Below are 11637 nucleotides of genomic sequence, written 5' to 3'. Positions count from 1 at the left end.
AATGGGAATGGGTGAGTAGGGAAGTGGGGGGCGCTATGGGGGACTTTTGGGATAGCATTGGAAATGTAATTGAGGAAAATATGTAATAAAAATATCAAAAATTAAAAAAAAAAGAAAAAAAAAAGAAAATACCAAGAGATGGATTTCTTCAGTGGTGGGTCATGGGAAAAGAAAGTGTCCTCTTTTCCAAGGGAGTAGTCATCAGTCCATGGATAACTTCTCTTATCTAAGCACACACATTTCCCAGGCTCCCCAGGGCTTAACATTCTGTCTTTCTTTCCTTTATTTAAAAAAAAAAAAATCACACAGCCTTATCATTTCCCTTGCTTTCCCAATTCCTGTATCTTGTTCATGGCTTCTGGGCATTAGAAAAGGAGAGGCAGAATAGAAGAAAGCAATAAAGAAAAGAAGAGAAGAGGCAAAGGTGAGTGGGAAGGAAAGGAAATGAGGAGAGAAAAAAATGAAGGAAGAAAGGAAAGGAAAAATAGAGAGAGGGGAATAGTGTTCAAAGAAAACAGGAGCCCTGGATCCTCAGAGTCAAGGAAAAATTGCTGGTTCTATCAGTCATTACTTCCCCCTTAATGTGGACTTCTCTAGAATTCTCAAATCCATTTCTAACCGCACCCTACCTGCCCCCAGTTCAAACCTGAGCTCTTACCCATATTTCACTGTAGGGATGGTGGTTTACATATATTCAGCACAGGGAGTGGCACTATTAGAAGGTGGGCGTGGGAAGGGTATAGGGAACTTTCGAGATAGCATTTGAAATGTAAATAAAGAAAATATCTAATAAAGTAAAATTAAATTAAAAAGGTGTGGCCCTGTTAGATGTGGCCTTGTTGGAGTAGGTGTGTCACTGTGGGTGTGGGCTTTAAGACCTTCATTCTAGCTGCCTGGAAGCCAGTATTCTGCTAGCAGCCTTTAGATGAAAATATAGAACTCTCAGCTCCTCCTGTACCATGCCTGCTTGGAAGCTGCCATGTTCCTGCCTTGATCTCCAATTGTCAAACTCCTGCTTACCAATGAAGAATCCTCTTCTAGTCCCCCACAAGTGGATGTTATTTTTGTTTCAAGGGCCAAAGACCTTTTCCACCTTCATTTCTTTTAGACTCAATCAGTTTTTCAAGAGAAGCCAGGCTTACTTGGCAACCCCATGTCTAAATAGCACAGTTCCTCATACAGCATCCTCCTTGGACAATCAGAAGGTCAGGCTGGTCTGAGTGTGTGTGTGTGGTGCTATGCTGATGAGATTGATTCTGAGTGCACTATGCAGACTTGTTATGGGATGGAAGAGCTATAATGATTTATGCAGACATGGCCCCTTGGGCAGTCCATCCATTCAATGTCACAGCTAAGACTATTGACATTGGCTGAAAAGTGGGAGAGTTTCTGTTATATTCTTTTTCCTCCTCCCATACACATTGCTCAAGAATTAAAGAGAGAAATGTCAACTGTCCTGTATAGTCTATCAGATAAACCTGTCCAAGGAGCAAAACTGTATGTATTAAGCTTACCGCAGCAAAGAACACTATCTTGACAGACTCTCAGCGATGTTTGAAAGAAGCCTCCTTATGCTGTATGGGCTCAAAAAAATTAAGGTGACTCTTTTCGATTGAAGACCAAATTGGAATTAAAGTCCCATGATAATAAAGTTTAGTGGATACAATTTGCAAAACACAAGAAAATCAAGAAGAGGGAAAACCAATGGGTGGATACTTCGTTCCTCCTTAGAATAGGGAACAAAATACCCATGGAAGGAGTTACAGAGACAAAATTTGGAGCTAAGACGAAAGAATGGACTATCCAGAGACTACCCCACCTGGGGATCCATCCCATAATCAGCCACCAAACCCAGACACTATTGCATATGCCAGCAAGATTTTGATAGAGGGACCCTAGTATAGCTGTCTCGAATGAGGCTATGCCAGTGCCTGGCAAATACAGAAGTGGATCACAGTCATCTATAAGATGGAACACAGGGCCCCCAATGGAGAAGCGAAAGAAAGCACCCAAGGAGCTGAAGGGGTCTGCAACCCTATAGGTGGAACAACAACATGAACTAACCAGTAACCCCAGAGCTCATGTCTCTAGCTGCATATGTAGCAGAAGATGGCCTAGTCGGCCATCACTGGGAAGAGAGGCCCCTTGGTATTGCAAACTTTATATGCCCTAGTACAGGGGAATGCCAGGGCCAAAAAAAAGCAGGAGTGGGTGGGTAGGGGAGTAGGGCAGGGGGAGGGTATAGGGGACTTTCAGGATAGCATTTGAAATTTGAAATTATATAAAGAAAATATCTAATTTAAAAAAGTTTAGTGGACATGACAAAGAGTACTGATATGTCTTGATATGCAAACTCTTGCTCTGTAAGCAAGTTATCTGTGAGATAAGCAAATTAGCATTCGGATAGGGGAGCTGTTTGTCCAGCTGAGAAAACTGCTTGCCTGAATCAACTGATAGATGAACAGTGACATTACAGGTGTCTGATTCTTAGTCACACACACACACACACACACATACCCCTTAGCCATTTCTCAGCATGAGCTGGAGAATAGAGAATGGCTTTAACCAACAATGGTTATCTTTTAGTCATGTGATCATTCATATGTGCACTAATATTTGAGGTGACAGATTCATGTGTCAGGTTCAAATTATAATTGGTTTTACTTCTATAAATGTTACATTTTCCTGTTGATAGTAGGCAGAATAATGGCCTTTCAAGGTGCTTATATCTTGACCCCTGGCACAAACAAATAGGCCACATTACATGGCAACGCAAGGGGAACTTTGCATATATGAAGTTACAGACTTGAAAGAAAGAGTTTATCAGCTATTGTTTGGTGATGTGATTTAACCACAAGGACTCTAAAAAGCTGGAAACTTCCTTGCATATGGAAGTAGAAGAGGTGAGGCAGGATGAGAAGTCTGAAAAAAATGGTAAGTGTGAGAAGGATTTGGTATATCTTCACTGGTCCAAAGATGTAAGAGACTACAGGTACAGACCAAAAAGAAACCATTAGGAAGGAAGGCTTTTCCTCAAATGGCAGCAAGCAAACAAAAGGGTTTTTTTTCAGCTATCGTGCTAGCTATCTCTTAGCAGTATCTAATACCATTTACACTGGAGTTTGAAGTTTGTTTTTCTCTAATGTCTTTTCCAGAAAAGCCACATTTCCAGGGTTTAGATCATGTAAGTGTTGTTTAAGAGAATATTGAGAGAAAGATTCATGTGCATTCATGCTAAAATTGATTGTAATACAAGGGTTTCTTAAATAGAAAAGAACAAAGCCTAAACTGAGATGTAGCATTTCTAGACACGTGGGCCAGCATTTAAAAGAGTATGAAAGAACCCCTTGAGTTAGCCTCAATGACATCGAAACCAGTACATAATCTCCACCAAAATTCCAATGACACTCTTCACAGGAAGAGAAAAAAAACATTCATATTTAAGCACAAAATATTCCAAATATACTAAACAGTCCTAAGCAAAGAGAACAATTTGGAAGGCATCACCAACTGATTCCAAATTATACTAAGACCTGTACAATCAAAAACAAACATGTAGACCCCACAAATGCTGGTAGGAAAGCTGAATAACCACATATAGAAGATTAAAACTAGATTCCTACCTATCTCTTGCCCTGTTCAAAAAAAATAGATTAATTAATTTTTAAAAAGGTATTCAAAATAGATCCAAAATTTGAATATAAGACCTGACACTTTTAAAATACTGGAGGAAAGCAGGAAAATAATTTCAAGATATTGGAGTAGACAGTGACCAGTAGTGACTGGTTTTGTGTGTTGGGTTTGTGCCAATACTTTCCTGTAAGTGTTGATCAGATCTAAGAGCTCACTGGCTGAATCTTCTAAGTATACTGTTACATTGTCTACACACAGCAGTGGCTAGAGCTTTCTCTCTTCTTTTTACCTTTTTGAGACTATCACACAGTGACTAATCCAGTAACCTAGGACAATAACAGTTACAATTGGCAGTTGGTATTACATAAAATTCAAAAGCATATGTAGAGCAAAGGAAATAAGAGGAAAGAGACAGAATGGGGACAGTTTCTTTACCAGCTATTCATCAACAAGGGATTAGAATTCAGAATATAGAAGCAGCAAAGAAAAATTAAACACCAAAAGAATAAATAACCCAGTCAACAAATTGCCAAATTAATTGGACAGTTTTACAAAGAAGTATACATGGTAAATAAATATCCAAACAGATGATGAATACTATAGGCATCAGGAAAAGGCAAATCAAATCTACACTGACCCTCTCTCTCTCACCGCAAACAGAATAACTATTTTAAAAATGGGCAAATGCTAGCAATTATACAGAGGAAAAGGACCCTAACACATTGTTGGTGGAGATACACATTTACACATTTATATCATAACTGGAGAAATCATCATGGATGCTACTCAAAAAACTAAAAACAACATTGTAAGTTTGAACCATACCATTTTTGACTATAGACCCCAAAGAAGCTAAGTCAGTATACGATAGAAACATTTGCACTTCCATGTTTGTTGTAGAACTGTTGACAACAGCCAAATTATGGAATGAGCCTAGATGTCCATCAAGAAATGAATAACAAAAAAAACCGTGGTGTATTTACAATGTAATGTTATTCAGACACAAAGACTAAAATGTATGTCATTTGTAGAAAGATAGATGGGACTGAAGATCTTCCTATTATGTGAGACAAACCAGCCTCAGAAAGACAACTATTGAATAGTTTTCTCATCTTAAAAATCTAGATTTTAAAGCCATTAAATGGAAGAGAGGAAGGGATGAGATCAACTGTATGGAGTAAAGGCATAAGAGACACTAGAATGGTGTGACTATGATCAAAATACATTGTTAACATTTATAAACATATCCTGATAAAACCATTATTTTGTAGAAATACTGTGCACTTTTTGTATATTTCGTCATCAAGATACTGATATTCTCACAATGGATATGTTTCCCTTACCAGTCTTTGCATTTCCAATTTCCTATTTCTGGAAGGCAAAGTCACATCTGGACCAAGGTGTGTTCCCTCACAATAAACTTTGGGAATACACTCTGAAGGCTCTCCAGCATCTAGAGCAATTGCACTGCAATCCTCTCTGTTTTCCTATATGATCTGGAATCTCTAAGGCCAACCTCAAGTTTTCTTACAATTTGTCCTTATCAGCTGGGTTTTTGCAACTGAGGTTCTGTGTCAGAAGTCCCCAAGACTACCAGTAAATTTAGCATGATTCTGGAAAGACTTTTGAAGCTCAGAAAAGTGGTCACATGACATTTGCCATGCACAACATTGAAGTGATCCAGAATGAAGTTGATGAAAGGGAGATGAACTTGGAAGACAGACCAATGGAGCAACACAGGGTAACTTTAGTCCTCCCTGTATCATTGTACAACAAGCTGAGAGGAGGCACATGGGGAAGCTCCTGGATGACAGAGACTCACATCTGAACCCTAGGAAACATTGACTTTTAGCCTGACATGTCACTGAAAACAGTCCTTGAGATTTTAACCTGCACTAACGGGGCTTAACTTTAAAATGGAATCGGGCTTTGAGGAGGAGGAGTTTCCTTAATCTTGGGCAATGGCCTTTCTAAGTATTACGGACAAAATGAACACATTCTCCTGTACTTCTCTCCTTTCTTTGGCCCTATTCCCATCAAGTGATCAGCTCCTATCTCCCGTGGAAATGCTTCTGTTTATAGAGTAGCTAAGGGAAGGTGCTTAAAGGAAGCGGATGTGTGCCCATGTTTGAGATAAGGTAATAAGCAGATGCCATACCAGAAGAAGGAAGTAACAAGCGGCCTAGAGTGCATTAAATGGGCATTTATTGATTACATGAGATTTTTTTTATAGCAATGTGTTTTTACAGAAGTGCCAATTTCCTTTGGTGAGGCTGTCTAGTTCATAAAGGAGATCCAAAGAATGCTCGGGTGCCTTTTATGTCTTTTTACTGTGGTTCTGTATGTCTCTATTCATTGATAATAGCAAAGAGGAGAAATTCTGGCACATTTTATCATTATGCAAATAAATGTATGAGGTTTTCAATAACTTTCTTAAGATAAATTGCTAATTTCCATTAAAAAAGCAAAGCCAGAACTCTTTTATTGAATGACCTTGGTCCCAAGCTGTTTTTCAAAAACAAGTCATTTCTATAGCCCATTTCTAGAACTTACATTTTTTTTTAGCCAAGCACTTCAAAAGGCAGCACAATGTGTTCTCAGGCACACACACAAGATAAATAAATAGTTCACTAAAGCTGGTATAAAATATCCACAGCTGTCGTTTACCATTGGTGCTAAGTCCAGGGGTACATGGCATTGCTTTCCATTTAGTTTTGTCTAGCAGTTGTGATCTTCACTATAGCTTCTTATAGATCATTTGACTACATGGAAGCCCATAGCACCTGTTGTGGAATGCAGCTGTCTTATCACAATTTGAAGTTGAGTATCTCAGCAACATGGCTCCAGGCTGTTCCTATGGCTCTTCCAAAATCCTTCTTGATGAATCTGAAGGATGGTTTCTTGGCACCAAGGAGAGTTAAGGTATAAGATAAATGGCAGCTGAACCAATCCTTGGTAAGTTCCACAGATCAGTGAGCCTACCCATCACTGAGTTGAAAAACTCAGCAAACAGCTCTTTCTATTATTACTTTGGTCCAGGGAGGATGCTTATAAGTATACACCTGTAACATTCTTCCATAAAACCTTCAACCTATAGCCTCAATTTTCAGAAAATAGTTGACAAAGGATCCCATAAGTCTTCCAGGCCAGTCATCCTTGGACAGATCAAAAGAACATGAATCCTATCATTGCCTCTTATGTCTGCCATGCCCTCCCACCTGCCCAGGAAAACAGCTTCTTGGGGCCTTAAACTCCCTGCCTATGAATACAGCTCTCATTGGTGAACTTCTAGTAAAGACCCAGTGATAAAATACCAATGTTGGCATAGCACACTAGGCTGGCAAGAAGGCCATTATAGTCTTCTTACAGGTTGCTCTGAACCATGGATGATTACCACATCTGTCTGTCCCATTTTTCATGGCAATCAATATTTCAGAAACACTTGTTTGGAAACTATATTTGGCTTCCTTTTGACTTGTACACAGGGCACAGTATACATCAGAAATATTTCCAGATTAGGAACTCCATAGACTGAGTGAAATAGCAATAAGATTTGCCCTTGGAAAGAATTCCTAACAGAAACTGTTTGCAATTATTGAAGAAGAATGAGAGGCTCTATATCTCCACAATTCTATCATCAGGTCCGCATGGCCAAGAGGCAGCTGCCACAACCTACATGTCACAGCTGAGATAGCTCACACTGAATGCAAGCAGATAGGATCCAGAGCTAACATGATTCATCTTCTCCCCAGAGCTCAAGCTCTGTCTTCCCTACCTTGTCACCGTACACAGGGGACAGGAGCTGAGAGACTGTCACTTACCAGACAGAGGGCTGACACCCTTGCAGATGAGACAATCTAACACATGGTTCCCCGGTGGGAGATATGGGAAGAACCCTTCGGTGAAACAGAAAACAAGAGAAAAATGTCAAAGTTGGTATTTTTCAGATAGGTCTGAGAGGATTAAGGGAATCATTTATAAAGAAATGACTGTATCTTCTCGGTCTTTCTTACATCAACAGTAAAATGCTTGGTTTTATTTTATTTTGGTTTCCAAACAAGTGTTAGAAGGACAGACAGGGAAGAACATATCTCAGACACTCTTCTTCTAATGACTGTACTTAAGGCATAAATACAATGGTGAGTTTCATGTTTTCAAACTAGGTCTATGGCGCAAGGGCATATATGGGGCTAACTTGGAGCATTTGCTGATTTTCGTGATATAAGTATTCCCATCAAGCCTTGGTCTAAACTGTTGATCTATAAGGTCGTAAGAGTTTAGACATGAGTTTTCAAGTGCCAGAAGCTCCAGAACAATAACTGCTAAAAAGCCTTTCAAAGAGAAGGAACAGCCAGGACATCACAGGAATCTACCTGCCTGGTTGACTGATCCATACAGACACACATGCTCATACACACATGCACACACACATGCACAAACACACAACATGAATGCATGGCATGCACACACATATACTACCACCATTTAATGCATTTTTTTCCTGTTAAGCACAAATGCCTTTGTGAGACACATCAAATGAAATGTCTCTCAGTAATTGTCATTTACATTAGTGTTGACCAACCTCTCTAAACAGTGGTGCTAGAAGGGCAGCAAAGGAAATACTAAGTGATTTCAGGGACCCTTGGCTTCTTGGTATCACAGACATTATCTGAAAACTGAATGGGATGAGTATCTTGTGTGACTTCACACTACACTTTTTCAACTGTGTATTAATACATATATATATATATGCATATATATATATACTACATACATATATGTATATATATGACAACTAATAATTGGCACTTTTAAACTGTGCTATAACACTGTTTAATTCTCAGTGAACACACACTAATCCAACAGCTAGTGTGTAGAAGTGTTAAGGCAGTTAGGGACAGAAGTTTTGAGTATCTGAAAAATGGCGTTCTAAAAAACATATTCAATGATATCATGTGTAATCAATCAACTCCAAAATGTAAGAAATCCCACTAGACACGTACTGTATCTCGCCAGCATGAGACAGTAATGGAAGGACTAGCAACTGCTTTAAAGAGTTGCATCAGACCTTTATGGAATTTGACTAGATCCCCAAACACAAGAGGACACGGAGTCAAGTAGCTAATTTGAGCGTGGTATCAGATTATGTTGGAAGTTATACTATTTTGTTAGAAGATTTTAGCTGTGTTTTTTGTGTTTTGTGTTTTTTGTTTTTGTTTCTTTTCTTTTTTTTTTTTTTTTTTTAAATAATGGCCAAGAGATGAGTCAGCCAGCTGAAACCAGACTGGAAAATGTTTCCAAGCTGAGTGATGGTACTAAGGTCCATGGTCTACTCTCTGATTCATTTTATGCTAACTTTTTTTTTTTTTTTTTGCTGGCTGGTTTTAAGTCAACTTGACATAAAGATATAAGTCATTTGAGAAGAAGAAACTTCAATTGAGAAAAACGCAGATCAAGCTGTAAACAGATAAGCCTGTAGGGGCATTTTCTTAGTGAGTGATTGATGGGGAGGTCCCAGCCCCTTCTGGGTGGAGCCATCACTCTGTGGGTAGTCCTGGCTTCTATAAGAAAACTGAAAGTCATGAAACAGGGAAAAATCCCAGGTATAGTTCTTGAAACAGTGATTAGATAGAAAGAAGAAAATTCCAGTAAAAAGACAGTATCAATGGGCACTGAAGAAGCGTCTGTGGTGGTTTTTTTTATTTTATTTTATTTTTTATTACCCAAAGAAAGAAAACTTGAATTTGACAGCCCTTTTTGGAAATGTGTAGCTGAGCAGTGCAAAGATGAGACAGGCTGACTCCATGACAGGCTTCAATTTGACAGTAGGCCTAAAAGCCCAAGCTTCAGTCAGTTAGTCAGAAACTGCCCCACCACCTGGCCTGAAGCAAGGACAATGGGTCAGGAGTTTCCAGTCAGCCCCCACACCCAAGCAATGGAATGTCCTTAGAGATAGAGTAAGACAAAGCCAACCTACTCTGGGATTCCCCTAAGATGCTTTAAATCAGGCCTGCAAGCTTACTTTGGGTTCTCTCTACCTTGGTAATGGGAGACCTCATCATGTTGGACTTCTGCAGAATAAAACACTCTTTGCATTTACACACTATTTGAGTCCAGGGTATCATTCTTCAGTGACCATGGACCCTTACAGCAGCAAAGAACCAGAAGCTGGCCAGGCAATGCATGGAGTGTGGACAGGCAGAACAATGACACTGTGGTGGTAAGTGGGCAGGTAGTCTAGACTAGAGGTAGCAGAGGGGAAGCTGTTGTGCTTTTCTGTACACTGGGGCTCAGATCTATCTGAATATACGATAGGATACACATCCCACATCAGGAAGAGAGGTAGCAGAACAGGTATCACTCAGATGAAAACCTGGCTGAGCCTGTTACAGACAAATTTTAATCAGAGACGATGTGGGAGGGGTGTGGCTAAGTGCACATGAATTAGTGCCTCCTGGAGCTACCAAACAGAAGCACCACTTCCAGCTCAGTTAGGAAAATGGTTATTAATACACGTGTGTCTCTCTGTGTGTGTGTGTGTGTGTGTGTGTGTGTGTGTGTGTGTGTGTGTGTGTGTGTGTAATAAAGTTCAGATGCCTCTCCACAGCCTCTTCAAGTCAGAAACCCATCTGTTCTCTGATGGTGGCAAGTGAAGATTCCCTGTTCTCCTGAGCAGCTGCAGAATAAACAACTTCCTTCCACATTTGTATGTAGCAGATGGACCCACAGAGCTCCTCCATGCCACCAGTCTCTGCCCACCAGCAGCATCTGACTCTCCATCACCAGAGACATCTCCACCTGCACCTAAGCATGCCGCTGAGCTCTGCTGATGTGACAGGCCCTGCTAATGAGGGAACCTGAGACTGTGTGAAGCTCGGGCTTGATCCTATGCGAGGAAGGGAGACTGGAGAGAACCTGGGAAGTGTTTGTCTCCCAAACCATAGGACATTTAGAAGTGGGACTGTCCATGGATATATGCTTAGTTGTATTCAAGGTGTGAGTACGTGTGCATGTGTGTAGAGGCTAGAGGTTGTCTTTGGGTCATTTTCAGTGGCTCTTTTCCACCTTATTTCTTGAAGCAGGATTTCTCACTGAGCCTAGGATTCATGGATTCAGCTAACCAGACTAGCCAGTGAGCTCCAGCGGCATGCCTGTCGCTGACTCCCAGCACTGAGACTATAAGCACTTATCACTGTGGCCAGCGTTTTACCTAGATGCTGGGACTCTGTAATGATTGGGAATCTGTGTATGAGTTGTATCCTCATGCTGCATGGCAAAGCACTTTCCTAACCCAACCATCTACTTGGCCACAGATATTTTCAATTGTGTACTTTTATTTTAATCCTAATCTTAAATATTCAAAAACTCCAATACTGGAGTCACCTTAGAATTAAGTAGTGTTGTCGGATTTTGGTTCCATGACCATGTTAGGCTTTGTACCAGATTGTGTCAATCAAGCTTCGGTATGAACAAAGGCTTCCAAGCTTATATCAGAAAAAAAAAAAATTTCTGGATCCAGGTTCAGGCCCGTAACCCCAGCACTTAGGAGGCTGAGACAGGAAGATCAGGAGCTAAAGACCAGTTTTGACTCCATAGCAAGTTAGAGACCATCTTGGGCTCATGAGACATCTCCCTCAAAAGACAACTGTTAAAGTGCTGGGAGAACAGAGCCACCACATCGCTCCCACAGCACACTGGACTGCTGTTGTACGCACACTAACTCAAATCTACAGCCCTAATCTCTTTAAGTAAATAAAGAATTTCTGAATAGCATCATATTAAATTTGGCATTACAGATTAGCATGCTGTCAGTTTGGATCATGTCTAATGTCTGATTGTCTGAGTGTCTTGTATTAGTAAACACAGTTCTGAGTTTACCAAAAGCCATATAGAAAGATAGATAGATAGATAGATAGATAGATAGATAGATAGATAGACATATAGATATAGACATAGACATAGACATAGACATAGACATAGACATAGACATAGACATAGACATAG

The sequence above is a fragment of the Mus caroli genome, chromosome 1 (genome assembly GCF_900094665.2).
Source record: "Mus caroli chromosome 1, CAROLI_EIJ_v1.1, whole genome shotgun sequence".
In the NCBI taxonomy this organism is placed as follows: domain Eukaryota; kingdom Metazoa; phylum Chordata; class Mammalia; order Rodentia; family Muridae; genus Mus; species Mus caroli.
The sequence above is the reverse complement of the archived record's forward strand: the minus strand, read 5'-3'. Positions refer to the sequence as shown.